Source organism: Lonchura striata, chromosome 6 (genome assembly GCF_046129695.1).
Source record: "Lonchura striata isolate bLonStr1 chromosome 6, bLonStr1.mat, whole genome shotgun sequence".
NCBI classification, from domain to species: Eukaryota; Metazoa; Chordata; class Aves; order Passeriformes; family Estrildidae; genus Lonchura; species Lonchura striata.
The window spans coordinates 19,073,847-19,092,472 of NC_134608.1; the positions used below are offsets into that span (position 1 = coordinate 19,073,847).

Genomic DNA, 18,626 nt, shown 5'->3' on the forward strand with positions numbered 1-18,626 from the left:
CAGAACATATTGCTGTTTTGTCCCTGTGCAAACGACTCAGTGTTTCACCTATATGAATAAATAAATCCAGGTATTTAGCAGAGGAGTATCATCCTGAAAAGTAACTTGCTTATATCTACAGCTTTAGATAGATATCACTCCCAAAGCAGCAGACAGCACAGTAGAAATAATTCTGCTGCAAAAAGCATTCAATTAAGAAATTAACTTGGTCTCCAGCCAAATAAATATGGTATTTATACAATCCAAGAAAAGAGAATAAATAACTGTAATAATAGGTTTCCATACATTCCCTACAAATCCAAATGTTAACATGGATTAATTATCAAAAGAAAAGTGGCTGATCTATACTAGCAATACCTTTTCCAGATTCAGGTCTGTGAAGTTGCTTGTCTTTGGTCAAACTGCAAATTTTGTTTCTAATAATTGCCCATGAGATAAAAAAAAAACAACTTCTAGATGACCAAATAGAAATTCAGTATTATATTAATTGTATAATATTCACAATTGTTTGTGTTTTAATGGGTGGTTGTCTGAAAAGCATAGTTTAGGGTGGAACTTAGAAGCAGCACTGAACTGCTGTCATGAAGCTGAAAGAAATTATTGTCAATAGAAAAATTGAGGAAGACACAGAAATTACAGAAAATCAGAAGTTCAGAAGGAAGAAGATGATATTTTTATGTGCTCCTGTGTGGCCTCTGTGTGACAAATAGTTCTGGAATGGCATGATTTTTGATCAGAAAGCATACTTTTTCCACTTAGGAAAGCAATTCTTGTCTTAAAAAAAAATTGCTTTGTCTGAACTGTTTTAGTTAGAGGTTATTTTTAGTCATATTTTATGAAATTGAAATTAAATATATGGATATATTAAGAACTGAAAATTTAATTTTTTTATTTCAAATTGAAGGCTTGGACTGACCTGCACTTTAGCAAAATTACCCCTTAATCTACATTTCTACTAACTCAAGAGAGAAACATTTTTTTTAAGGATTTTGTAATTCATATATTAATTAATTTTAAATCATGTTAAACACAACCAAAAATATATTAACTAAAAAACCATAATGAAAAGAAATTTTACAATATTATGAAGTTTTAACAACTATTGTGATCAGAATTGTCAGTGAATATTACCTTATTTCACCCACCAAGGGCTTAAGCTCTGCTTTCAAACAATACATAGATATTTAAATGGAAAGTCTATTGCAAAGGGACAAAATGTTTGAAGGTGCACATTTCCCAGGTCTCCTCTCCTTCTGTGGAATTGCACCCCAGGTCCTAAAGCAATTCTGAAGTCCTGAAAACACCTGGTTGTACATTATATTTTCAGTTCATGTCTGAGTGGTTTAATTTCTATGATAGCCTCATGAGGATGGAAGAAAATTAAACCAAGACACCATAGATAAAACATGTAAGTTATGTAAATGTCACATGTAGGGAAAAATGTTGTTTCTGAGTAGAGGAATGTTGTTGTCAAGAATACCACTGGGAATTTCTACATGTGCTCAGAACACCATGGCTCTTTTCACCGTTGTTTGGAGTGAACAGAATTGACACTTTAGATCCTCCTCCTGGGATAGATGCTGGCATTAATGTCCAGAAGCACAAAGTTTCACTTTTAAAAACAAGAAAAAGACTACACATAATCATAAGAATTACTCTCCACATCTATTACACCTTTGGCGAGGCATCGAAATGGAAAATAAACCAAAACAGAGAAAAGCAATTAGAGAACCAATTTCATGTCAGTTTCCCCACAGAGCTTTCAGTATCTCCCCAAATAAATTGTGTCGAGTACTTGCATGTATAAAATAATATAAATGGAGACATAATTTACAATAAAACAATGGTTTAAAATACAACTTTAAATATCCCCAAACAATCTATACATCCTAACTGGGAATTTTACCTCAACAATCCTATTTAGAGTTACAGGGACAGTTCCTAAACATACTGAAGATGTGTGTGTGTGGATACATATGCACACACAAATACACTGCCCACTTACTCATTAGTAGTTCCATGTATTCAAGGGGGAAGCCTAGGTGAAGTATGGGGCTTATTAATGTCATTGTTATTAAGTGACAGAAAATTTTAACAGCAAAAAACGTCTTAAATTCTTGGCTATCTTTTAGCTTAGCTTAAAAGTTTCAGGATAATATTTTAAAAAAACACCTACTTCTGGTTTTCCTGTCAAGGATTTTGACAAATCCTTTCTCTCTATGTAGTTATTATATGTTTTTGCTGAGGTGTGATAATAGAATTTGTGTTTAAGCACTGAGGATACCTAAACTAGTTGTTTTTACACCACAGGGATCAACTCCTCAAAATGACACATACTTCTTTTCCTCTCTTAAGGAAAATGACAAAGTATTAGGCCATCTGAAGGAATGACAAATAGCTCCGCTGCAGATATAGGGAACTAAAAACCAGGAATATGTACTTTTGAGGTTTGTTTTTGGAGTGTGAACTGATTAAAAATATGATACAGCACAGTGGAAATTGAAAAAGAAATAAAATTCCTGGTTTTCATTCCCATTATTTCTTATTTGTTCTCCATTCATTTTGACACACCTTATGGAAGAAAGATTCCAATATTTTCAGCTGAAAATGTTGTTGGAACTTTATCCACAAAAATTATAAGTCCTGTAATGGCACATAGAATTGGTGACTACATGAATAAGTTAATAAAAGTAATTCAAAATCAAACTACAACACTCATTTTCTGCCATGTTTAAATCTGGAGTATAACATTTCATGTCTTCCCTCAGGGTACTGACACTTCTCAGAACTCTAGGGTATTCATAGAAACTCCTTTTCTCTTTCATTTTATGATTTCTATTTTTTTCCCTCTTAGCGTCTTTTTCAGATTTTTGTAGAGAAAAGACACGCATATCTGAAATTTGGCCTCTGAGAACTATTAATGAGGGATATAAAAATCAGCACAGGTGGGCTCCCAGACATATTAAACCACAAAAATGGCTCTCTGAAGTTCTTTGTATGTGTTACAGGTCACTTGGAGGGAAATATCCTTTAACTGAGTTGTAAATTTCAATTAGCAGATATCTTTTCACAATTAATATTTTTTGAACTGTGCTTAATTTGCTTTATATATATAGTCTGTCAATTTCAAATAGCTTCTCATCATACAGTGATGTAGAACACACATAATAAAATGTTTCAAAATTCTATGTTAACACACATTATTTTTAATTCAACTAATTTAAAATGCGAAAGAAATGTCTATTAATGTAAAAAAAGTTCAAGAATACTTTTATAAGAATTACAGTTTGAATCCATTTGAATCCCTGATTTTGCTGGTTACTTTTCCTTGAGAAAAAATATTGAGTTTTTAGCAAAAATAAAATAATCCCGCACAGTGAGGTTTGTTATGAGGACCAGAATCCATACGTATCTAGGAAGTTAGGGTCCTAAATATTTTCCGTGTCTGTGTACCCATGTAAATAAGGAAATAAGAAAAAATATTTCTTTTTGTTATTGTTCGTTTACTTTAGCTTTTCTTCTGATTTTTTTTTTTTTTTTCAGAATCCAAACTTACAGAGTATGTATATTAGAAAAAAAAGTGACTCTGATTATCTAATGGACTATAGAAATTTCAGCTATACAAAAACCTCAACATTTAAAAATAGCTAGCAGAGAGTTTATCAAACCATTATGATTCACTATGCAGTCAGGTGGACGAAAACTTTATTATTGCCTTTTGTGTATCTAGGATTTTGTTCTCAAACACATAATCATATCATATGGCATATTGAACAACATAGTCTCCCATAGCTAAATAATATCCTGGACATCTGCAGCAGAGCACCAGGCATATGTAGGAACTCTTTTACCAAAATATCATTATCTTCAAACATGTATTCTGTCACTCATGCCATCCCCATTTATTTTTTCAGTATTTGATGCATTGCTAATGTATAATGCCATCCTAAACCCTTTTTTTAAACTACTTATTAAATATCTATATTCCAGTTGCTATAATCATTGCCATATTCAATACTGCATTTTTACTTTCAAGGGGTACTAATACCAGAGACACCAATCACGAGTGTCAGTAGGTACATCCTTATACTATTGCAGGATCAAGAGGTCTTCTGTTGCTAAAGCAAATTACTGATAACAAGAAATGGAATTTTTTAGAAAGAGCAAAATAAGCAACAAGCAGTACACTGATCTGTGTCTGGTTTTCATTCCTCCTTCTGATGGGCAGAGCAAGTTTAGGTTACAATCCATAACAATGCACCGTTTCCTATTCAAGGTGACTGCAAATTCAATTCTTCCTGGCAGCACAAATTATTCACCTCTCAAGTCATCCTTCTGACACCAAATTCGGTTGCACAAGAAAATATGTCTGGCAGCCTTGAAATGGAAACAGACAAATTGTGAGGAAGGGTAGCAAGGCATCTGAGCACTTCTGCCGCATCTTGCTGACAGATGGGAGATGGAGCACGAGTCACCAGTGCTTGCATCTCCAGTGCAGTTAAAGAAAAGGAAGCATTCATCAGGACCTTCATTTCTCATTCCTCAAACGGAAGGCTGTTTACATCATGTCAGCAAATGATTACCCTCTGCTGCTGTTGTTGTGCTACCTATTGGAAAAGGTGAAGAGGTTATGTTTTGAAATTCCATGGAGATGTTGATTAAGGAAACAAAGGAAGCTGGTTCTTAACACCCAACGCCCCCCTCCCTTCTCCCCCACTCTCCCATCTCCCCCCTGCCAAAAAAAAAATAGGAAGTAAGCATCATCACACTCACATTTTTGACATGAGAAATGAGCGGTTTTTTTGAGAGGACGATGAATTCAAAGCTTAAATTGCTTACATATATCAAGGGAGAACCACAGAATCTAAGGTCTTTCCCTTCCGACTGACTCATATCTTTTGGTTGTTTCTGTGGTTTTTAGTTTTTATCTAGTTCTTATCTGACAGCTGACCTGGGGTAGCATGGATCTTAGATTTCCTTGGCTTCTTTTTAGGTCTTCATTAACTATGCCTGAAAAACCAAAGTTATTCCATCTGTGTGGAAGTCTGCAAAATTAAACTTTGTGAATAACTACATATTGGACCATCATTGGAAAAAAATGATATATAAACTAAAAACAATGGGGACCTACTGTTTTAGCCATTGAATGTGCTCAGAACCACGAGGTATCATACAATCTTGTCAGGGTCTTTGTTGAAAACATGACTCAGTTTAACAGCTCATGAATTTTTGAAACTTAGAGGCAAAGTCTTTGACTCTCAAGACAAATGAAAGATAGAATTTGGCTTATATGAAAATAACTGAGTATGAAATTATTCTGGTGATATCCATGCTTTATTTCAGACCAGGCTGTCATCAGACCTTTTTATTTCTTTTTCCTTGAATATGTACATTTTACAGCTTCTGAAGAATAGATTTTTCATCCTCAGTGGTTTAGTCTGGTATCTGGACCTAGATAATTGTTTAAGAACTGTTTCATGTTTACTTAACATAGGAAACTACATTCAGTTTAGGCAGGATCAACAGGTCTTTCCTTCCTGTTCAAAACTACTGTGTAAACAACTCAAACCTTCCATCTGTGTGATAGCTTTATTTCTCTTTCCTCAAGCTCTTTAAGTCTGGTAGACCTTTAGTGACTTTTCTGTCTTGGAAGATAATTTCTTGATTTAATTTTATTCATAACTATCTCTAGTACACCACAGATATCATTCTTTCTTAGAGTGATAAACCTCCACCAAGTATATTACATTGGATTGCTTTTATTTCTGCCATGCACATTTTAATTAATGCTGCTTTTTTTTTTCCATGCAGACATGAAGTGTGGCTGCCTTTCCTTCTTATCCTGTGCAAGTTTTACACAAGTACCTGACATATGCTGAGTTCCGTCCCAATATCTATTTCCTCCCTGTGCCACTTGCATTGCTTCTACAAAGGTAGATACCAGCACAGAAAATCCCTCAGCCTTTGTTGTGTCCTACAGGAGAAGATCTGGTTCTGTACTGTTTCTGTTTCCATACAGCCTGTCTGAAGAAGCTAATTTTAATATGAAAGGTCCAATGTAATAAGTAAATAAAAATTTATCTTTGTGACTATTTGAAGAAGAATACAGCTGAATGGTTGTATTTATAAAACTGCCCAGTTCTTTATGCAGAGAAAAGGAACAGTCACATCTATGTAGTCAATTTATATTTTCATTTCAAAAAAGATAAAACTTCATCTAATATAGTTTTCTCTTTATTTTGACAAATGTTTGTTTTACTTAAAAGCACAGTCTACATTTTCAAGCTTTGTAGACTATCAGTGTCTCTAATTACTCTGTCTGTATCTGACATGAGTCCTCTATATTTTTCTAAAATATTTTCATTCAGAGATTGCAACTATAAAATACTATGTATATATGAGGAAGTTTTTATCTTGATAAAAGAGAGCCAGGTCTTGAAAATATTAAGTATTTAAGACTGTAAAGAAATATGGAGAGTAAGACTTCCATATTTATGCCCAAGGCAAAAAATAGAAAAAGGAGAGATGAAATTACTCTCTTGGTCCTCTTGCTCTTACTATAGCAGAGTTCTGTTTTGCCTTTTTGGCAGAGCAATTTTCCCAGACCAGCACTAGTCACCCCTAGTAATTCTGGAGGTAATAAAAATGGACAGGTTCCTTATCTAGTAATTATACTGTGAAAGATTTAGACAATTCTACTGAAAAACCCAAGGAGCTTGAATGGAATACCTAATTTCAAAGGCATACCCTTAAAGTGATAAGAATCAAGAATATGAACCAAAAAAAAAATCTATGGATATTTGTGGATGAATTAGTTGACTGTTATACAAATATTTCATCTTTGAATTTGTTATATAATGTATATATTTTATTCAGGATAACACAGTAACCCAAACAGTGTGTAAAACATCCTAGGCCCATAACAGCCTATCTGAAATACCTGTAAGTACTTTGAACACAATCTGGCACACAGAGCAGAGCAGGCATGTTAAACATGAAACTGCTTTTACAGCAATACTCCTATTAGCCTTAAGGATTTTGAACAACGGGGAATTTTGTACAGACATTCAGTTTGTCATTACAACAGTACTTTTCTTATTTCTAACCCGTGTTCATGTGCTATTCATTTTGCAGTTTGGCTACACTTTGCTCTGTTTCTGATTCTAGACTTCAGGTGCATGGTAACTTATGGCTAAGACTCTAACTTCTGCATTGGATTCTGCTAGGTTTTATGATCCCACATTAGGTAATTCACACCACTGCTGCTGATGTTATGAATAGCCAGCATTAAAAGAACACATGATTAAGTCACAGACATTGACAATAAAAAGAAAATCGTAATTTGCTCTAGACATGTCTAGATAGTTACAGCAGACCTATTGAAAACAGGACTGTTTGGAGAGTATTTTAAATCTTAAAATTCTGACAGGTAAGTATTTAAAGCCAAAGAACTTTGCATGTATATATAAATCAGCAAGTGCAAATGCATGATTTCTATAAATGTGAGTATATAGGTGGTGGGACTGTTTAACAGCCAGACCTTCAGAAATATCAGTGGGGAAACAACCATATGCCAATACCATACGTTTAATGTCTTAACAAGCATATAGTATATTTCTACATCTGGAACTAGTATACAACCTGAATTAAGGCTGGGTTAGGTAGTTTAGGATTTCTGATTACATTTTTCCTTCATGTTTAAGCTGGATTTTCAAACTCCTCAAAGAAGCATGATCAGACTCTGAAATAGTGTGGAGCTCTCAAATCCCTTTCAGTACCCATTTTAGAAGTCATTCTTACTACCTAGAAAATCACAAAGAAGTGCAGTTTATTCCATACCAACATGTGGAGACTCTTCCTTACATTTGAGAAGTTCAGAGATGGAATTGGTTTGTGCACTACTTCAGCACTTAGAGAAACAGATTTAGATTCAGAGACAGGTAGAGTATTGATGCAACTTATTTGGAGACTGTTGTCATTCTCTAAGTCAGAATGACAATCCCCTTTAAATATTTGCAAATAAAATAAAGTTAAAATAAAAATGACTGTGTTAAAAAACGTAAGCAAAGGATTTCAATATGCCTTACCAATATAAGTAGGTAACAATGTCAGTGTATCCCCAGAAGAAAAGGAAAAGCAACATTTTAGTAATGAGGTAGCCTACAAGACCATTATTACTGAAAGTTTGTTAATACATAAAGAATATTCCTGTATCCTGTGTTAAGACTTAAATCAGTTAGCATAATGGTAAGAGAGGCATGAGAATAAGATAAAGAATGGAGATGAAGGGCTTTGAGGAGGTGATCTAGATAATTCATTCTTCCAGGCTGTAAATACTACATTTTTGCCTTTCTGAACCCAAAAATTGTATAAAACTGCTAGGAACACTGCAAATCAAAACAAAGATGTATCAGCATGTTTCTGGCAAGGAGTAAGGCAAAGATAAAAGTGGAAACATGTGGTGTACAGCTTTGGGGGCTGGTTCTGGCCTCTTGCCTGAACAGGGCCAAAACAGACAGCATGTTACAGTGTTCACTTTGTCTTAATTAATTAATAATGGATGATAAGAGTATGATCTTCTTTCTCTCTATCACCCTGATCACACATTCACACATATCTCCATTTTCTCTCCAGATGATGCTGCTACATTTAGGGCAAAATTTTCATATTCTACTGCTTCTCTCTCTTTTAGAATAGCATTCCTGAATTTCTTTGCCTCATTAAGTAATAATGTCACCTGAAAATCTATTTTTTCAGGCCAGTTAGTTTGAGCTTTTCTCTCTATTGACCTACTAACACCTTATTTCCCTGTCTGTGAGTGCTTATATCAAGACGTGGTCTCACCACCACATTTTAACAGGCTTAGTGCCTCTAAACCTAAAATAGTGGTCTTTTGAAGAACAGTGAAAAAGAGTGTATAAAAAGTGTAGTGAATGCACCTTTACAGCTATCAGCCCATAAAATTATTTCCATTTCTTTATCATGTAGAGAAGCACTCTATCATATAAATTAGTAACCTGAGATTTGAAAGATGGTGCATAAATGAAGCTGGATTTTATGATCAGAATCATCGACTATTTGAGAATATCTTCAGTATATGATTCTAAACGGACTAATTATCAGAATTTATAGCTTGATTTTCAAAGTGGTGCAGTCCCATAAAATAGCAGATATCTCAGTTATCTGTGCACTTATCTGTTCAGATAGATAAATAACTTTCTAGGTCATTTACATGCAGATTATTTTGCATAAACACTTCCATGCATTTATATTTGGGTTGTCAAATTCTCTTTGGTATCGATGAACATGAATCATGTGATCATTTGAGTTAGAAAGAGGCATAAAGATCGTCTGGTTCCAACACCTCTGTCACTGGCAGGGACAGCTTCCACTAGAGCAGGTTGCTCAGAGACCCGTCCAACCTGGCCTTGAACATCTGCAGGGATGAGGCATCCACAACTTCTCTGAGCAACCTGTTTCAGTACCCTCACCATCCTCACAATAAAGAATTTCTTTCAAATATCTAATCTAAACATACCCTCTTTCAGCTTAAATCAATTTTCTTTTGTCCTATTATTACACCCCTTTGTCAAAAGTCCCTCTCCAGCCTTCTTATAGATCCCCCTTAGGTACTGGCAGGCTACAATAACTCCCTGGATCCTTCTCTTCTCTAGGCTGAACAATCTCAACCTTCTCAGCCTGTCTTCACACAGGAGAGGTGCTCCAGCCTTCTGGTCATCTTCATGGCTCTTCTCTGGACTTGCTCCATCAGGTCAGCATCCCTCCTATGTTTGATGTCTCAGAGCTGAATGCAGCACTCCAGGTGGGATCTCACAGTAAGATAGTAGAGGGGGACAATCACTGCCCTTGACCTGCTGGCCATGCTTCTTTTGGAGTGGCCCAGGATACAGCTGGATTTCTGAGATGCACAGATTTAAAGGCCACATAAAGCTTCTTGTCAATATATAAGGTTTTCAGTTAATTAGGAAAATCTATTTGCCTATCTTTCTCTAAATTTCTTCTTGCAGGGAAACTTAAATTTATTTTTGTGGCTTGGGCACTCGACTGTAGACTTTCTGATTATGGTACTAATCTTCGTTCATTTTCTTTTTCATTTTTTTTTTAATGTAAGGAAAGGAATACAACATTCTTACAATCTTCCCTCATAACAGCTCCCTGGTTTGGAGTTAATGGGTCACTGGTGTTGTTTAGAGTATTGAACAGTTCACTGATGTGAAGAAATACATTTTTTTTCTTTCAGACACGGCAAAAGTAGCTGAATAGAAAAGCTCTTGTTCACTGACACTTAACCACATTGTCTTCTACCAGTTGTGCAATAAATACATTTAATATTTTCTTCAAAAGGAATCAACAGATAAATACTACTAGACAAATCAACATTTAATGCTGGTTTCCCTTCCATTCCTGGATCTTTCAGTGAGTTACTGCTTATCCCTGTAGATGTAGTTCATTTAGCCAATGTACGCTGAGATTTATTGAGGCATTTAAAGTTTTGATAACACAATTTGCTTAAATGTTTATGCAACATGTTGTGCTTTGATGTTATAAACTATATAAGAACATATTGTACTTAATGGTAGGGCAGGCAGCAGAATGTTAAGAAAGCTGTTTTGAATAATATTTTGCCAAATGTTAAAACATTCATTTTCACCTCTTTTTGTTCTCTTTTTTTTTCTTTGTAATTTGTGATGAAACATATCTATTAAAATCTGGCATAGCCAAATTATATATTTATATCTGTGAGAGACATGTATCAGTGAAACACTTTAGTGGTGTGCTATGCCTTAGTCTAGGAGAACATATTAACTCCAATGAAAAAGATATATCAGAGAAGTAAAATCACTGAACATTCTTACATCCTTGCATAATGCCACAATCCTGACAATTTCCAGTTTGTGATTTTGTTGATGTCTGATGGATTGAATACAAATTGCTCAAATATGTAAAATTTTTCAGAGGCTTATTTTGTTCAGCAGCAGAATCTCAATCCTTAAACACTGCAGATCCAAAAGGCTTGTTTGATGTTCTCTCTTTTGTAGGAAGTCTATCTATTTAGTTTAAGGAATGATAACTGAAAATCATTTCTGAAGCTGACTTTTAAAAGTGGTCAATAATAAGCAATCTGTTATGGTAGTCATATTTTAAAATTATATAATTATTGCAATATTGCTTTAAAAGAATGAAAACCCACAAGTTAATGCTGGGGTGGTGCTACCTGCTCCCCCTTTCCAGGCTGCACTGAGGCCTGAGAAATTCTCATTAGGCCTTGCCTTTGAAAATTAGAGCCTGTACTTAGCTCTTCCCGAGCTTATCAGAAACACTGTCTGCTTCTAGGTACTGCTAGAAAGCTCCTGTTTTCCTTTTTAACAGCCTTGGAAAATATTGTTCTTGCCTGAATGGAATAACATTGTTCTCACACTTTCACACAACATGCCGATCCAAACTGTGCTCAGATGTAACCTTGTTATGACTAAAGCCCACTCTCTCTTGACCCTATAAACAGTGGTCCAAAGTGAGACCCTCTGAGCTCTCCTGGGCTGCATCCAGCAGCCTCCTCCTGAGGGGGCCCCTCTCAGAGCCAGCAAACCCTCAGGTGTGCTGTACCTGCAGGCATGACCTGGGCTGGTACCCTGACTCCTTGGGGGTGGCCCTTCACCCATCCGGAGATGCAGAAGCATCCAAAGTGAATATTCCACTGACATCTGAGGGGAACTTCTCCCAGGTACTTTGCTTGCACTGACTCTTTCTGTCTGGGTGCATAAACATGTGCATATGCTGTAGCAAATCTGGGAGAAATGCTGCTTTCTTAATCATTTAAGTATCTTGAAGTAAGTTGGACCTGTAAGTAAGCTTGTGACTTATGATCTAAATGCTGATAAGTGTTGTTCTTTTGCTAAGAGATTAAGTTCAATCGAAGTTATAAACTAAGTGTTGCTAAGTGCTGTTTTTTTGCTAAATTGCTAAGTATTACTTTGAGGTTATGTTAGGTTAAATGCTGTTAAGTATTACTCCTCTGTTAAATAGTTTAACTTAAGTTATAAATTAAGTTTAAGGAATATATTAAGTTAGATATAAATTAAGTGTTTTCATTTGTTAAATTGTTAGGTTTAAGGTACAAGTTAAGTTGAAATACTGTTGAGTGCTTCTAAACTTTTAGACCTTATTCCTTTTTATCCTTGTTCTCACTGTCCTTTGTCACGGGAACCTAAACACACACCCACACCCCTAGATAGTTCTTGGTTAATTTATGTTTTGATTGTTTAGATTTTGTTTGGTTTAGCTGTTGCTTGTTTTTCCTTGGTGTGCCCTAACTGTCCTGTAAGTAGCAGAGTGAATCTTACCAATGAACATTGTTGTGCAGTTGCTGAATATTAAATCTGGCTTTTGCTGATACCCTTGCTGATGATTTTTTAAGCAACATCAAACACTCATTTGTAACAAATGTTGACTTGCATTTGATCCAATATGAGCATCAAGGTACTATGTAAATGAGAAAAAGGAAGCAGACACTGGTTTTCCCAAGGAAAAGAGCACGTTTGGTTTACTTTTGTAACCCAACTGAAACAACAGTAAGAAAATACTTCAGGACAGAATTTTTTATTTTCTCTTCAAGATAATGAGGTAAGGAAACACAATAAAGCAGTCAAAGAAAGCTGAAAGTGAATTTACAAAAGAAATATGTGTCTATGTCTTAGTTTTGGTAATGTTCAGGCTGGATCCCACTGTTTTGATCAGGATTTATTTCCAATCACCTCTGTCATTTGGTTCACAATGTATACACTAACTAGATGAGGTTATAGGGTAATTTCTAAATTATAAAATATATTTATACTATTTTCTTGTTGAACATACAAAGATCTAATTGCAAGAAAGGCCATACTAATCTATTTGTTTTAGGGATAACCAAATTTCTGAACACTGAAAATATTTGAACACAAGCAAGGAAAAGAAAGCAGTTTAGACAAAATTTTAAAGTTCAAAATTTATAATTATCAGAAAAGCAATTACATTTAACAATTGTTTTTTAAATTGTTTTTTAGTAATATTAAATTTCCCAAATATAAATTTTTTGCTAAGATGAAAGTAGTTTACACATTGCTCTTCTTATAAGTAAATTTGTGTCAATTAATTTTTTATAAGACAGTTGACAAATCAGCCATCAGTTTCATTTTAAGATTAGACTACAGCTCTCCAATTCCTAGTATTTATGTTCAACCATCTTGAACTTCATTATTTAAGAATTCTCCCTTGCATGCAGGATAAATTGGAAGTGACTGCTTTAGAATATTTATGCAGCAGGTGTTTCTATTTAATATCAGTACTCATGTAGTCTTTTGAATAGTCAGGAACTTTAATGGCCTTCTGCAACATCTGCAAAAGAATATTTAACGTAATATATTGTTGCATTGTTTAGAAGTTAATAATCCTATAATATTAGTGATCATATGGAATAACATCTGTTAACATCAATCACTATAATTTTAAGCACTTGAAAAGCTCATGAAAAAATGGAAACCCTTCAAAACAAAGTGGTTCTTGATAATTTTTCTAATCAACATTTCTAATCGACATTCTAATCAAAATTTCTTAAAAACACAACAAGTAGCCCAGGTAGCATTGTTTATTTTTTATCTAATTAATATTTATGTCTGAAATATATATATGAAGGTCATACAGAGAGGAGTAAAGTTTAACTGATGTGGAATACTTTAGATGCCAATAGAGAATCTTATTATTCAAAAGGCACAAGAAGTATTTTGATCCTTGGGTGCCTCTTAAGCCATATGTCTCAGGGTGATCACAAAAGTGCCTGGTCATCTGCCACGGAGATACTCTTGGCTACAGGTTTTGCATCAGTGAATAATGCTAGGCTGTAGTGGATCCTACTTGTTGTGCACATATGAGCATTTTATAGGTTGCTCTTACTCACATGTCATATCAATATGAGCAGATTTTGTATAACAAGCAATAAAATCTGCATGAGAAAGTGTAAGAGTCCTTCACATGTGTAAGAGAAAATATTCCAATTAATGTTTTTGGCCAATGGCCTCTGAGTAAAAAAGCTTAATATAGATCCAGGAACCCTTCTGCCTGCAAGGTAAGATAATCTCCACAAACAGACCAAAGTATCTAGGCTATCTTGTTAAGAAACATTTGCAACACATGCATGCCTACCTTGACCACTGGCAGTGGTCTTGGCAGAGTGGTTTAAATCTCTGCATATATAAACCAAATATTTATGTGGCATCACAAGGTGCTTTCCAAAGTAAACAGAGAGCAAAATCATAAAATCTACCACAAACACTCTGTTCTGCTGTTGCCTTCAGCTCTCAATAGTGTCCAAATGCATAGGGCAAAAAGTGCACAGCCAACCAGAGCGAGTTGGAAGAAATATCAGATCAAGAGATTTCAGCTATATGTGCAGTTTAATTTGGCCAGAATACTGTAATGACCCCAACTGACTCCTCTGAAAAATGTTATGCAATCTTGAAAAACTGTAAGCTGTTGGGTTTTGTTTCATATCTCATCCAAAAAAAGTGTGCTCCTAACACCACAAAGCTTTCTGAAACCATTAGGGAAAATATATAGACAATTATCTTAGAAGCTAGCACAGGTACCTAGCTGCAACATGACTTAAATGAGTACCCCTAATCTATGCATATATGAGGGGCAAAAATTAGGTCTTGGGTTTCCTTGCTTTCCTCCTTGTGAGGGGCAATAACATCATTAATTCCTAGCTCATTTGTTAGGTATTTCCAAGGCAAAGTAAAAGTTGTATCAAATGTTGCAATTCGCATGTGGTCTGAACTCAGAGACCTTAAGATTATTCCATTTACAAGGATATCAAGTTTAATGTAACTTGAATCATGATCCCACAGGGGCAGACCTGATTTTCTATTCCCTATATTCTGAACTTTGCTGATACTGACTTAAGTACTTACAGGATTTTTTTTTTAATTGAGGTTGTTTTGGTTATGCTATTTTTAATGAAAATGAAAGTCAAATGTATAGAAAAAAAAATCTGTTTACTCTGCACTTGGCCAGTAAGACACAGATCTCTTTTTTTTGTTCTCCACTAGCTATAAGAAATAAGATTACAATAATTTAAATAAGACCATAATAGTTCTGTTCATTTATTCCTAGCTCTTCAGTAGTTAGGTATTTTTATCTGAAAATCATAATAATTATATATATTTCATAGAGATTTTAGGAGCTGAAAATGTATTTCATTTGAATGAGAACATGATCTTAGGTGTTGGAATGACACAGTTTCAGGAAAGCAGATCTTTGCATGAGTGAATTTGATTTACTCATTTCTGTGTGTCCTACATATGAGTATAAAGAAGTGAATGTGACAAAATGACAAAACCATGAGAATTCTCAGGGACTGTTAAAAGAGTCTTCTTCAGCTTTGTCTCAGAATTCTCATTTTGAGCAGCAATGTTTCAGATACTTCATTTGTGGTACCAAACAATTTTGTAAAGGTTTCTCATGTCTATTCTGTTACGCAATACTTCTAGCTCAGAGGAGGGTGGACTAACAAATGCACCTCAATAGCAATTAGAGTTTCATTATTCCTCTTCTTATTTAAGCTTATTTGAATGCATTGCCAAAATTTGAATATGGTGTTGAAATTTATATTCCCATTCTATTAGGTCTAGATAGTTTTACCTTGTCTTCTTTTAAAAGTTTCTGTTCAAAAAAAGTGAAACTCAGTGTCCACACTTCAGCTATTAGACATTCAGCTAGGGAGGGAGGAGTGAAAAACTAATTAGAAAATCTTATTTGTTAGATTCCTTTGTAAGTACAAATTAAAACACAGTTTTGGTTTTGTTCATTTTCTACATAGCTGTTTGAAATTGTGCAATATTATATTAATTAGAACACAATTTGCCCAAACCTGCTGTTATTGCAACAATTCATTAAAATGTCCAGGTGTAAAATACGAGGGATTTGATTGCTCAAGGGACTGGTAAGGGCATATGGAGTTTTTCTGCACTAAGTTGTTGGTGTGAATCCAATGTAGGCCAACAGTTAGAAACTTTTGAGTTACTCTCTAATGACTCTTCTGTAGCTCTGGAGATATGCTTAGGTACTTGCACTCTTATTCCCAAGTTTATAGCTCACAACATTTCTGAACATTATCCTGGTATTTACAGATAATGGGACGAGCAGTAAAAACAGAAATAAAGCCTGATTTCTTTTCAGTGATCCATTTTTAAGATATATTGGGAAGCATGCAGAGATGATGCTCTAAACTTATTCTTTCAGTAGCAGAATGTGAAAGGGATTATTTTCTAATGCTTTTATTCTCCCATCTTCAACACTGCTTTCAGTACTAAACTGTATTACATATCACCATTATTCTTGCTGTCACTCTGCTTTAAGACAGTAAAAAATATTTCAAGGCACAAAACCTTACATCAAGAAAGACCCAGTTCCTGCTTGTCATCAAGACTTTTATATTTTCTTTTTCCTGCGTAAGGAATTTTTTTTAATTGAAGGAGAAGGGTAAATCATGGTAGCGAACTACGTAATTTTCCAATGGCCTGAGAAAATCTGGTCTTTAGTTCATATAAGTGGAGTTTGATGAAGCCATGATATGTAAGTAAAAGAAAATTGGGGCCAATATACACATAAACAAATGATGAACAGCAGGCAAGACCATTTACAAACTCATTTTGTTTCATGAAAAATATTTACACCTCTCTGGAGAATCCCTGAAAGGGTTTTTCACATCTAGTCTGCAGGTCTCTTTTTAAATTTTTCTAACTTACCAAACAAATGCTGTGGTTAGAAGTTCTGTTACCATCTGATTGGGACTGGGCCATCCTTGCTGCTTTGATGTAACATGAGTTTCTGTGTAGCAGGTGGTCTTTCCTGCTGTTTATAGTGCAGCCTAGGGAGGTCTGTCAGATGTAACAGCTCTTCTTTATCTGCATGGAATTCGGGTAAATCACAGTGGAACAGATGGAAAAATGCTCACATACCGCCACAGTCCCACCTCTCAGTAGCAGCCTGTAAAATTCCACAAACCCTCCTGACTCCCCAAAAGAGAGAAAAAAGCCTGATGGGTGTGTTTTTGAACTGCTGGAGAATATTCACATTGTTTATACACAAACATAAACCTGGGCACTAAGAAAAACAAACAAACTGAATTACCACATCTGTTCTGTAGATATATTTTACAGTTACATTCTGGATTTCTGCTGAAAAATATTAGGAAATTTTAAAAAAATCTCTAATATCTGGTGTAATTAATTATTTTCTTCTTCCTTCTTTTCTTCCTCTTCTTTTTCCTTTCTTTCATTAGTTTTCCTTTTTATTCTTTTATCCCCTTTTTTTAAAATTTTATACACTTCTCTAATTAATTTTATAAGAAAATGTTAGTAAACCCAAATATTGTTAGGATTGCTGCCTAAAAGTTTTTTTATTCAATGAGCAGGATGATAAACATTTGCAAAAAATCTTCCTTTTACAAGGTTTCAAATATCTCCTTTGTATTTTAAAAGATGACAAATATTACAAATGTATAATAAATACTTAAATATTACTCACTAAATATATGAAGAGAAATTCATTTAAGGAAAAAAGTTCTAATGAAGTGAGCTACTTTAGAACAAATATTCTTGATGCTGATGGTTCAGATTTTCAAAGAAAATATTTTCTTTTCCCATACCAAAACAGAGGATTATTTAAACTAGTAACATTCCTAGTACACTACGTACCAAATTTCCTCTAAATACCTGCCTGTTCTGTGGGTGATAAACAGGGAAGTGACTTATTTCTTAAATATGGCATAGACACTGTTTTGGACTGACCCTGACTGAATGCCAGGTGCCCACCAAAGCTGCTCTGTCTCTCTTCTCCTCAGCTGCACAGGGGAGAGAAAATATAAGAAAGGCTCATGGGTAGAGATAAGAGTGGAGAAAAATCATTCACCAATTACCATCACAGGCAAAACATTTGATGTAGGGAAATTAGTTTAATGTAGTAAAAATCAAATCTGGGTGTGGTAATGAGAATTAAAAACTAAATCTTAAAACACCTTCCTTCCACACCTCCCTTTTTCTTGTGCTCAACTTCACTCCTGATTTCTTCTATTTCCTTTCCTGCCAGCATCAGAGATGGATGTGGAATAGGTTTGTGGCTAGCTTATCAAAAATTATTTCTTCCACTCCTTTCACCCTTCCTCCTGCTCCAGTGGGGGTCACTTTCAGGGTGTGCAGTCCTTCAGAAACAGGCTGTCCAGCATGGGTCCCCCATGGGATTATAGGTCCTGCCAGAAAATCTGTTCCAGTGCAGATATCACACAGGGTGACCAGGGACAGTTTCCTCACCGTGATTTTCACCCTGGGCTACAGGAGAATCTCTGCTCTGGCACTTGGAGCTCCTTCTCCCTTTCTGCCTTCACTGGTTTTGATGTCAGCAAAGTTGTTTCTCTCATATTCTCACTCCTTTTTCCCACTGCAATTGCTGCTGTGTATTTTTTTCTCCCTGCTCTGATCTAAACACGTCACCCCAGAGGTGCTACCACTGCTGCTGATGGGCTCAGCCCTGACCCAGGGGTGGATCTGTCTTGCAGCCAGCTGGCATCGGTGGTT

General features: G+C 35.1%; 1 long non-coding RNA gene across 2 annotated transcripts in view; it reads left to right on the forward strand.

Moving 5' to 3' along the window:
• LOC110477271 (uncharacterized) overlaps positions 1-18,626 on the forward strand; it is a 62,053-nt gene that overhangs the window by 34,627 nt on the left and 8,800 nt on the right. Inside the window, exon 3 of one of the 2 annotated variants that reach the window (XR_013340149.1) lies at positions 9,675-9,772. This is a non-coding gene — a long non-coding RNA (uncharacterized LOC110477271). Of the gene's footprint in view, positions 1-5,811; positions 6,829-9,674; positions 9,773-18,626 lie in introns of those variants that run through there. The other variant, XR_002466564.2, reaches the window with a different exon arrangement.